The sequence below is a fragment of the Xyrauchen texanus genome, chromosome 7, assembly GCF_025860055.1.
Source record: "Xyrauchen texanus isolate HMW12.3.18 chromosome 7, RBS_HiC_50CHRs, whole genome shotgun sequence".
NCBI lineage: Eukaryota > Metazoa > Chordata > Actinopteri > Cypriniformes > Catostomidae > Xyrauchen > Xyrauchen texanus.
The window spans coordinates 27,891,411-27,903,210 of NC_068282.1; positions in this window are offsets into that span (position 1 = coordinate 27,891,411).

The window sequence follows — 11,800 nt, forward strand, 5'->3', positions numbered from 1 at the left end:
TACACCACATTCCTTGTTTCAGTTTTACCAAGTTTAATATATTTTGTTTTAGAGCGTTCGTTCGTTCGTTCGTTCATTCATTCATTCATACAGTAGGCTAGGCTAGCGTCGTACGGGTGAAACTGCGCACGATGGCAGACGGTGCTAATATTGTCGACCTGATTTTGGCGAGGCCATTTGAAACTCTTCCTTATGAGGAAAAAATTAGAATTAAACAGCAGGGCAGATCAACACCTAAGATTGATTTAGTGCAAAAAATAGGGTAAATAAGTTTATAATGTAGGCCGAAAATGAGCTTCCCCTCTTTGAAAGACCAGCAGCCGCCACTGGTCGAGGGGTGTGGGAGAAGTTGTTGGAGAGAGCAGCAGGTGTTGCTGTATCCTCAGGACGTATCCATGTCTCCGTCAGTGCCAGAATGCTGAGGGTGGACTGTGTGGCGAAAGCTGGGATGAAGGCAGCTTTGTTCACAGCAGACTGGCAGTTCCAGAGTCCCACTGAGAACGAGAGTGGAGCAGGTGTTGAAGTGCAAAGCGGCCGTAGGTTGTGTGGGTTGCGTTTTGTCTTGCATCTGTATCTTGTGAACGGTCTACAACAGATAACAGGGATGTGCTTGAAGGCATGTGTTATTAGTGAACTAGACATGTTAGTATGTATGTATAAGTAAAATAATAAAAGAGATAGAATAGAAAAATACTTAAGTGCTTTGGTGAGTGGAGCCTTGTCAGTGTCCTTGCTCGGTGGACTCGCTGGTCTTTACCCAAGGAGGGCTTCACACGAGGGCCACCACTTCCGCGCTTCCGCGTCAGCATTAAGTCTTTAACGAGCCGTTCAGTGGAAAAAAGCAGCCACGCCTTAATGCTACTTAGCACAACAAAGCTAGTCACGTGGTCACCCGAAACCGAAACTGAGGGTTGCGCGGGAACAAACGCAACTTCTGTACAGCGCAAATAAATTATGCTGCACTTTAGCAATAAATAATACTCTAAAACAAGTGAAGCACTGTTTGCATACACTAAAACGACGATAGTTTTACACACACTGGATAACCAACCCGAAGTCTAACAGCAAATCCTACGGGACAAGTCTAAACAAATCTAGCAATGAATATTACGGGACAAGTCTAAACAAATCTATCAGCGAATACTATGGGACAAGTCAACACAAATATAGCGCACACACACCAAACACACGTTTTAGCGACCCGCGTTCAAGACAGTAAACAAACAGCATCTGATCTATACCACTCTAACAATGTTAAAAACAATGAAATAAACACACTTACATACAACTGCAGACTCCTGTAGATATATCGCTTCTCCTTGATAGACCGCTTTCTGTTGTAGAACAAAATGTCTATGTATCATTGAGCAGTGTTTACCACAGACCTTATTTTACTCATAAGTTGAAAAGCCTCATTATTAAAACCCATAGGAAAATCCAGAGGGAATCCAAAGCGAATTAGCCTTCCGGGTTCACCTACAAATTGAAATCATGGCTGAACAGCTCTATAGGTGAAAGAAATAACCTCAGAGCAGCATTTTTTATACTATGTTCATGACCCAAATTAGCCATAAATGTTGGGCTGCGAAGTATTTTAATAAAATATCAATATTTCCTTAGTAAGAATAACTGAAATTTCTTAGAGCAAATGCTATCTGTTCAGTCCAATCTTCCATAATGTTGCGCTGTTCAGGACTGTCTTTCGGCTGTTTTCTTATGATGACATCACTCCGCAATATAATTTAAAAGGCACACTCTCTCTCTCTGCGATATCAAGTGAGGTTGAGGTGCTGTCAGGAGATGAGGTGATGCTGTCAACAGGTCACTCAGCTTGACATTTTAGCAGCACTGTGGTTAAGATACAGATATACTTCATATGAAATCAAAGTACAAACATGTGTGATGTAATTTAGAACAAAATCTAGCCAAAATGACAATGTTTTTGCATTTGTTTCAGCTCGCATGGGTGAACTTTTGCGAAAAATTCTTACCGGCTGCTAAACACCTTCTTTCTGCCTTTTATACACTCATCTTTGCAATACGATCAGTGTCATCATAAATTACAATAACAGAGTGTAATCGGCACATATTATGGCCGTGTGTTAGCGCATTCGCATCATGAATTCACAATGTAAACAAGACAAACCCATTTTTTTTCTTCTGCATATATATTATTTACATTATCATCGAGTGGTTAAAACAACTTATTTTACTGACCTAATGTGATTTCTACTCATGAGTGAGTGAATGAGTCATAAAGTCACTGATAACACATTTTACTACGTGTCCAAATGTTTAAATCCTACTTCTAAATGCCTCTCACATTGGTGTGGTGGGTGTCTGAATGTTCGCAAACAGTATACATTGCTTGGCAGCATACCGTGTACACTGGCCAAAATAAAATATAAAACATTCCTAGATTAATTTGTTTCTCTTTGTTTTATATGAATCAGAAAAGCAAGGAGCATTCACAATGAGTTACGTGTGCAAGTTCAAAGTAATGAGTTCAAAATAAGATGAATCACTATCTCCTAACGCAACACCCACCACTATATAGAAAGCTGAGAAAATTCTGTCATAACAAGACTAAAAGTAGTTCTTCAAAAGTTAGTAAGTTAAGAGTTGATGTATCAATATAAACAGAAAAAAGTTAGTACTGTTTATCACAGTGGGATAAGTGATTTGCTTAATCCTCTAAGTTGCCATCAGTTTTATATGTTATTATTATTATTATTTTATCGACAATACCTTTAGTAACTATGATATTTTTGGCAGAAACAATGGTTGCCATGGTACATGTTTGTAAGGGTTGCAAAATATGATGCTTTCCAGGTCAAACTGGATGTAATTTTGTTTTAGTTACCTTTTTTGTTTTGTTTATTTCTACAATATGCAAGAGTTTATGTTTGTGTGCATGTATGCTTAATTTTCAGGGATGTAAACTACTCCTTTCGGCTAAAGTAAAAAAAACATTAAGCTAATGTGCCCAATTGTTTGGTTCAATTTTCTTAAATAATTTGAAATACCTTCAGTTTAAACTTCTTATAAATATATTTAAATACAATAAACAAATCAACTGAAAATATATACATGGAACACCTGCTATGACTTTCTCACCTTTTTCACATCTCAAGTCAAGTCATTTTTATTTGTATAGCACTTTTCACAAAACACATAGTTTCAAACCAGCTTTAGAGAAAATCATGCATGAACAGAAAATGAAACTGTAATATCTATAAAGTCTTGTGATAGTGATCATTGTGTAGTTTGATTAAATATGATTATAAATTGTGTTTAAAATTTGAATAATAGTATTTAGAACCCCTGTGAGCAAGCTGAAGGCAACTGTGGCAAGGAACACAAAACTCCATAAGATGTTGGTTAATGGAGAAAAATAACCTTGGGAGAAACAAGAATCACTGTGGGGGCCAATACCCCTCTGGCTGAACAACATGAATATAATGCCAATATTAGTTACTATGCCGTGCAAGTCATGGTTTAACATTTGTAAACTAAGTAAGTGTTAAGGTCCAGTGTTTAAAAAACTTATTTTGTATGAACTGTAAGATTAATGACTAATGTCATTAAATCCTGGAAAAACTGTTCACAGAGATACATTGTCCTTTGTTAGTTGGCTGATGAAGGCTTTTGTTGGCAATTAAATTGTAGTCTATGTATTGAGTGTAGTCCATCAACAGACAAAGGTGATGCAGGCGGAGATCAATGAAGTGCATCACAGTTCAACTCGCAGGTCATTTGGTTGAGGTTTGGTGGGGTCCATACTAAGTCCAAGGTTCAGGTAGAGGCATATGAAGTATTCAAGTCAGGTCAAGTCAAGTGGTTTTTTATTGTCGTTCAACCATATACAGCTAGTACAGTACACAGCGAAACGAGACAATGTTCCTCCAGGACCATGGTGCTACATAAATCAACATAGGACAAACACAGAACGACATGAGACTACACAGACTAAATAACATTTCTACATAAAGTGCACATGCAAACGTGTGCAAAAAAGTACAGGACAGTACAATAAATTACTAAAAGGAACAGGACAATAGGCACAGTAAGAGACAGTGCAGCGCTGACCAGTACACATTTGTAATCTGAGGTATAAGCCAGGTATAAGTGACAATTAATTAAAGTGCAACTCTGGACATGTGCAAAAATGTTATGGTGTACAGGTGTGTGTGTGTGTCAGTCAGTCCAGTCTCTGAGTATTGAGGAGTCTGATGGCTTGGGGGAAGAAGCTGTTACACAGTCTGGCCGTGTGGGCCCGAATGCTTTCTTACCTCTTGTCAGATGGCAGGAGGGAGAAGAGTTTGTGTGAGGGGTGTGTGGGGTCATCCACAATGCTGGTTGCTTTGCGGATGCAGCGTTTTGTGTAAATGTCTTGATGGAGGGAAGAGAGACCCCGATGATTATCTCAGCTGTCCTCACTATACTCTGCAGGGCTTTGCGGTCAGAAACGGTGCAAGTCCCAAACCAGGCAGTGCTGCAGCTGCACAGAATGCTCTCAATAGTCCCTCTATAGAATGTAGTGAGGATGGGGGGGATGTGTTTTTCTCAGCCTTCAAAGTAAGTAGAGACGCTGCTGGGCTTTCTTGGTAACAGTGCTGGTGTTGAGGGACCAGGTGAGGTTCTCCGCCAGGTGAACACCAAGGAATTTGGTGCTCTTGACAATTTCCACAGAGGAGCTGTCGATGTTTAGCGGAGAGTGGTCACTCTGTGCTCTTCTAAAGTCAACAACCATCTCTTTTGTTTTGTCCACATTCAGAGACAGGTTGTTGGCTCTACACCAGTCCGTTAGCCGCTGCACCTACTCTCTGTATGCTGACTCTTCGTTCTTGCTGATGAGACCCACCACGGTCGAGTCATCGGCAAACTTGATGATGTGGTTCGAGCTGTGCATTGCTGCACAGTCGTGAGTCATCAGAGTGAACCGCAGTGGACTGAGCACACAGCCCTGGGCCCCAGTGCTCAGTGTGGTGATGGTGGTGGAGATGCAGTTCCCGATCCGGACTGACTGAGGTTCCCAGTCAGGAAGTCCAGGATACAGTTGCAATGGGAGGTGTCCAGGCCCAGTAGGTTCAGCTTTCCAATCAGGTGCTGAGGAACGATTGTGTTGAATGCTGAGCTTAAGTCTATGAACAGCATTCAAACGTATGAGTCCTTTTTATCTAGGTGGGTGAGGGCCAGATGGAGGGTGGTGGCGATGGCGTTGTTGTCTGTTGAACGTTTGGGACGATATGAGAACTGCAGTGGGTCTATTGAAGGGGGTAGCTGGGTCTTAATGTACCTCATGACGAGCCTCTCGAAGCACTTCATGATGATGGGTGTGAGTGTGACGGGACAGCAGTCATTGAGACTGGACACTGAAGAATTCTTTGGCATGGGGACGATGGTGGTGGCCTTGAAGCACGTTGGAACGATGGCAATGCTCAGAGAGATGTTGAAGATGTTGGTAAGAATATCTGCCAGCTGGTCTGCACATCCTCTGAGCACTCTGCCAGGAATGTTGTCTGGTCCAGCAGCCTTCCGTGGGATGACTACGTAGAGTTTTTTTCACATCAGCCGTGGTAAGACAGAGCACCTGGTCGTTGGGAGGAGGGGTGGTCTTCCTCACCACAATGTCGCTCTGTGCCTCAAACTGAGTGTAGAAGTCGTTCAGCGCATCTGGAAGGGAGGCATCTTTGTCACAGGCAACTGATGTTATCCTGTAGTTGGTTATTTCCTGGATGCCCTACCACATTCACCGCTGTCCTGGATGTGACTGTGGATTCTCTGGGGGTGTGCACGCTTTGCCTCTCTGATGGCCCAGGACAGTTTGGCCCGCTGTTCTTAGGGCCGCCTTGTTGAATGCTCTGAAGGCAGGGTCTTGGGTCCTCAGCAGCGCACAAACCTCTGCAGTCCTCCACGGCTTCTGGTTGGAGCATGTGTTGATGGTCTTGGAGAAAGTGACATCATCAATGCACTTGCTGATGTAGCTGATCACTGATGCTGTGTATTCCTCCAAGTTGGTAGAGTCGCCATATGTTGCAGCCTCCCTGAACACGTGTCAGTCAGTACACTCAAAACAGTCCTGAAGAGCAAAGATGGCTCCTGCTTGCCAGGATTTCACCTGCTTCTGAAGCGGTTATTCTGGGATTAGCATAACAGAGATGTGGTCTGAGTAGCCGAGGTGGGGGCAGGGATCCACCCGGTACGCGCCTGGGATGTTTGTTTAAACAAGATCAAGCGTGTTCGCCACTCTCGTTGCAAAGTCCACATACTGATGGAATTTAGGGAGACAAACAAAGACGCAGCAATCTCTAAACTCACGCTGCAAAGTCTGCTGGAGTCGGATGCAGTCCAGTTTATTGTCCAGGGAGCAAACATTTGAGAGCAGGATAGACGGGAGAGGGTTTGTTTTTAGCCTAGCATGGATCCCCGCCCTCTTGCCGTGCTTCCGCTTCCTATGTAATAAAAATAGCACCATTTTGGATCCGGAGTGGCCACTGCATGCTTACAGTTGGAGTTGGCATCAGTTCATCCTCTGAAGTCCATCATAAAAGACAGAAGTGAGGTCTGGCTAGCACCGGCTGCATTTAATCATCACTCAGACACTTAGCAGTGGAGTCTGACACCAAGCAGGAACAGAGTTGGATATAGCCGGCTATGGTAAATGCAGGATATGAACTCTTATTAATTTTAGTTTATAAATATATAAATGTATACAGTGTATGCATATATATATATATATATATATATATATACATACATACATACATACATATACAGTGTGTGTGTGTATATATAAGGTACTGTGCAAATGTCTGCAAATGCAAACGGCACATAAGATGTTTCACAAAAACAATTGTCTTAAGATGGTTATTTATATCTACTAATTTAGTGTGTCAATAGGAAATATACATGTTATACTCCTATTTTATCTGCAAAAGGAATTTTTCGAAGAACAGGGAGCCCTGCAACAGATGGCATGGGCCTCACAGAGCCCACCACTGAACATCGGAGCAGTCTGGGATTACACAAAGACACAGAATCGAGACATCCTAAATAAATCAAAGAACTGTGGCGAATTCTCCAAGAAGCTTGGAACATTCTATCTGCCAACAATCAAGAAAAAATGTGTCCAGTTTTAAGTTGGAGAATTGGTGGTGTTTTGAATGCAAAAGTGGTAACACCAAATATTGATTTAGCTCTTTTTCTGTTTTCTGGAATTTGTATGACGTTTATTGATTAATGAAAACTACTAATGTTATTCTTTTAAGAAATCCTCACTTTGAAAGTTTTTCACAAGTGTCTATAAATTTTGCACAGTACAATATATATATATATATATATATATATATATATATATATATATATATATATATATATATATATATATATATATACAGTCAGGTCCATAAATATTGGGCATCAACACAATTCTAATCTTTTTGGCTCTATACACCACCACAATGGATTTGAAATGAAATGAACAAGATACGCTTTAACTGCAGACTTTCAGCTTTAATTTGAGGGTATTTACATCCAAATCAGGTGAACGGTGTAGGAATTACAACAGTTTGTATATGTGCCTCCCACTTTTTAAGAGACCAAACGTAATGGGACAGATTAACAATCATAAATCAAACTTTCACTTTTTAGTACTTGGTTGCAAATCCTTTGCAGTCAATTACAGCCTGAAGTCTGGAACGCATAGACATCACCAGACGCTGGGTTTCATCCCTGGTGATGCTCTGCCAGACCTCTACTGCAACTGTCTTCAGTTCCTGCTTGTTCTTGGGGCATTTTCCCTTCAGTTTTGTCTTCAGCAAGTGAAATGCATGCTCAATCGGATTCAGGTCAGGTGATTGACTTGGCCATTGCATAACATTCCACTTCTTTCCCTTAAAAAACTCTTGGTTGCTTTCGCAGTATGTTTCGGGTCATTGTCCATCTGTACTGGTAAGCACCGTCCAATGAGTTCTGAAGCATTTGGCTGAATATGAGCAGATAATATTGCCCGAACACTTCAGAATTCATCCTGCTGCTTTTGTCAGTAGTCACATCATCAATAAATACAAGAGAACCAGTTCCATTGGCAGCCATACATGCCCACGCCATGACACTACCACCAAATTTTTTACGCAATTAATCACAATGCCCCTGGACCATAATAAGTAAGATTCCTGAGAAATGTAAGCTTGTAGTACCACCTGCTTACTCCAGAGGGCAGTAACAGAACAACACAAACATGCATTACGTTCTTGCGTTCAAAACACTTTGGAGCGTAAATCTGAATTAAGAGATCTCAAGATTTGTTCCAAGTATTAAACTATATTTCACTTGACACAGCGGCCTAACAATTTTGCAATTTTTGATGTAACGTACCTGAGACACTACACAAGCATGTCTGACGCAGGTGTTCATTGATGGTTCCTTAAACAAGCTCTTATAATATATCTCGAACTGATTGACAAATTCACTTGTGAAATAGATTGCTGTGAACTGTATGCCAATGTTTGGCTTAGGTTCAATAATATGGTAGTAAACAAAACTTTTGTATTGTCAATTATTAACTCTTCTACCACAAGAATGTAATGCATTTGAATTATCTGAATATTTTGTATTTTTTATATATATATATATATATATATATATATATATATATATATATATATATATATATAATATTTAAAGATAACTATGTATAATGATTTCATCATTATATATTGAATTATTGTTATATGAGGTGCTTTTATTTGTATATCCAATTTAAATACAATTAATTGTAATTAATTAATCGGGACACCATGAAATTCATTTGATAAAAAATAGTAATTGATTGACAGCCCTAATATAAATATATATATAAAATTGGGTTTTTACTTTCGAAATAAGCTGTGCGTTTCTTTTGAAGTTAAAAAACGGTTAGTGGCATCCACTTTTTTTATCTGTGCTGGATTATGGTGATATATTATATATGCATTCATCTGCTCAATGCCTTCACATGATTGATGCAGTCTATCATGCATCGCTGAGATTTATTACTAATTGTAAAGCTCGCACACACCACTGTGAGCTGTATTCTCATGTAGGGTGGTCTGCTCTGGCCACATGGAGGCTTTGTCATTGGTATACATGTATATATAAGGCTATTCTTGGTGTGCTCCCATCCTATTTATGTTCACTTCTTATGAAAAAAAGAGCTGGTCATTACTCTCTCCGTTCTCAGGCTGTTGTCTTGTTTTCTGTTCCACATGTCAGTACTGTGTTGGGTAAAAAGGCCTTTGTTTATTCTGCTCCCTTTACATGGAATTTGCTGCAGAACAACTTAAAACTTAGTAAATTGATTCCTTTGAGTGTTTTTAAGTTGAGAATGAGATGCTTTGAGTTGGACTCCCTCACATGTCAATGTTTTTATTGAGATTACATTGTAACTGCATAATTGGCTTTCATTTGTGTGTCTTTGTACATATGTAATGATGTGATGTAATTTTGCTGCCTATCTTGGCCAGGTCTCCCTTGCAAAAGAGATTTTTAATCTCAATGGGTTTTTTTTCCTGGTTAAATAAAGGATAAATAAAATAAAAAATAAATAATATTATATAATAAAAGGGAGGAAAAATTATATGGTCCTTTTGTCACGATCCCTTGTTGTCTGTCCCGTGTTTTCTGTTTCACTCATCACGTTCCATGTCACGTTTTTCTTGTTGTCTGCCCCGTGTTTCACTTGTCTATTGTCAGGCACTACATTTCCCAGAGTTCCCTGCCTTCATCACTGCCCATGCACTTCATTGTTCTCACCTGTATGTCGTTTAGTCATTAGTGTGTCTGTATATATAACCCTGTTTCTTCTCCAGTCCCTTGTCTATTGTTGATGTTTGTGGACGCCTGTTTCCGTGTTCTTTGTATGTTTATCCTTCTTGTTAACTCCTCGTATGTTTTCCGTGTTTTTGGTTTATTTCCCCATCGTGGGTATTTCTTTTGTTTTTGTTTTGGTTTTGTCTATTTAAGCTTTTTCCGTATCAATAAAGTTACACTGCGTTTAGATCCTGTCTCCACGTCTGCCTTCATCTGCAATCGTAACAGAACGATAGACCGCAAATGGATCTAGCGGTGCAACATGCAAACTTCCTGCTGCTCAGCCTGAAGCAAGAGGACCGTCCATTGGAAGACCACATCCGCGACTTCATCAAACTGGCGAATATCTCGGACTTCCCTGACTCATCCCTGGTGGTATTCTTCAGGGGCAATTTACATGTTTCGCTCAAGAAGCGGTTGCCACCGGCGACGCACGGCTGGACGCTACGGGACTACATAGAGGCGACTTTATTGGTCTGTGGTTCACCGTTCACCATGGGCGTCGCTGAGGAGGATCCTACCTCTCCTCCCTCAGTGGTGACTCTCCAGTTGCCCATGGTACTTCCTGTCACGCCAGCCCCATCTGTCAGCGAGTTCACCCCCACGCCAGTCACTTCCCTTGAGCCAGTGCGGTCAACCTCGTCCGCCTGGAGGAGGAACAGAAGACGGGCTTCTGCATCCCAGCCCACGTCAGCGAGCCAGAGCCCACGCCAGCCACGGTTAGCGAGCCTGACGCCACGCCAACCACGCACAGCGTTCCAGTGTCGCCAGTCTCACCCGCCCAGAGGAAGGGGAGAAGGGGATAGTCTTCAGCTATCTGACCTCCGCCTCCCGCAGCTCCATCCCCAGAACACCCGTGGCTCGGCCCTCAGTGTCCAGCAGACCAAAGCTCCCGCAAACCACGGCTAACCAGCCAGAGCCTGAAGCCTCAAATGTCAATGAGCCAGTGCCAGAAGCCTCAACCGTCAGTGAGCCAGCGCCTGTAGCCTCGACCGTCCCTGAGCCAGCACCTGTAGCCTCGACCGTCCCTGAGCCAGCGCCTATAGCCTCGACCGTCCAAGAGCCAGCACCAGTAGCCAGGATTGTCCAAGAGCCAGCGCCAGTAGCCATGACCGTCCAAGAGCCAGCGCCCCTCGAGCCTCCCAGGGCTCCTCTCGGGCCTCCCAGGGCTCCACCTCTCAATTCTCTCGAGCCTCCCAGGGCTCCTCCTCTCGAGCCTCCCGAACCTTCTAGGGCTCCGCCTCCCGAGCCTCCCAGGGCTCCACCTCTCAAGTCTCTCGAGCCTCCCAGGGCTCCTCTCGAGCCTCCCAGGGCTCTGCCTTGTGAGCCTCCCATGGCTCCGCCTCCCGAGCCTCTCCCGGTTCCGCCTCCCAAGCCTCTCCCGGTTCCGCCTCCAGAGCCTCCCTCGGCTCCACCCCCTGAGCCTCCCACAGCTCCGCCAACCATGCCTCTGCAGCCTCCCTCAGCTCCGCCTCTGAAGCCTCCCTCTGCTCCGCCCCTGAGCCTCCCACAGCTCCGCCAACCACGGCTCCACCTCCACAGCCTCCCTCGGCTCTGCCTCCAGTGGCTCCCTAAGCTCCGCCCTCTGAGCCTTCTACGCCCTCGCCTCCCTCGGCTCCGCCTCCCTCGCCTCCCTGGGCTCCGTCTACGCCTTCCACGGCGCCACCTCCCAAGCCTTCTACGGCTCCGCCCACAGTGTACCCCACGGCTCTGCCTGCCTCTGCTCCGCCCCAGGGTCTCCTGTGGCCCTGCCTGCACCTCCTTCGGCGCTGCCACCCAAGTCTTCGACTGCTCCGCCTCAGAAGTCCTCCTTGGCTCCGCCAGTGGCCACTCCTCCTTCTTGAGTCTTCCAGGGCTCCTCCTCCCGAGCCTCCCAGGGCTCCGCCTCTCAATTCTCTCGAGCCTCCCAGGGCTCCTCCTCTCGAGCCTCCCGAACCTTCTAGGGCTT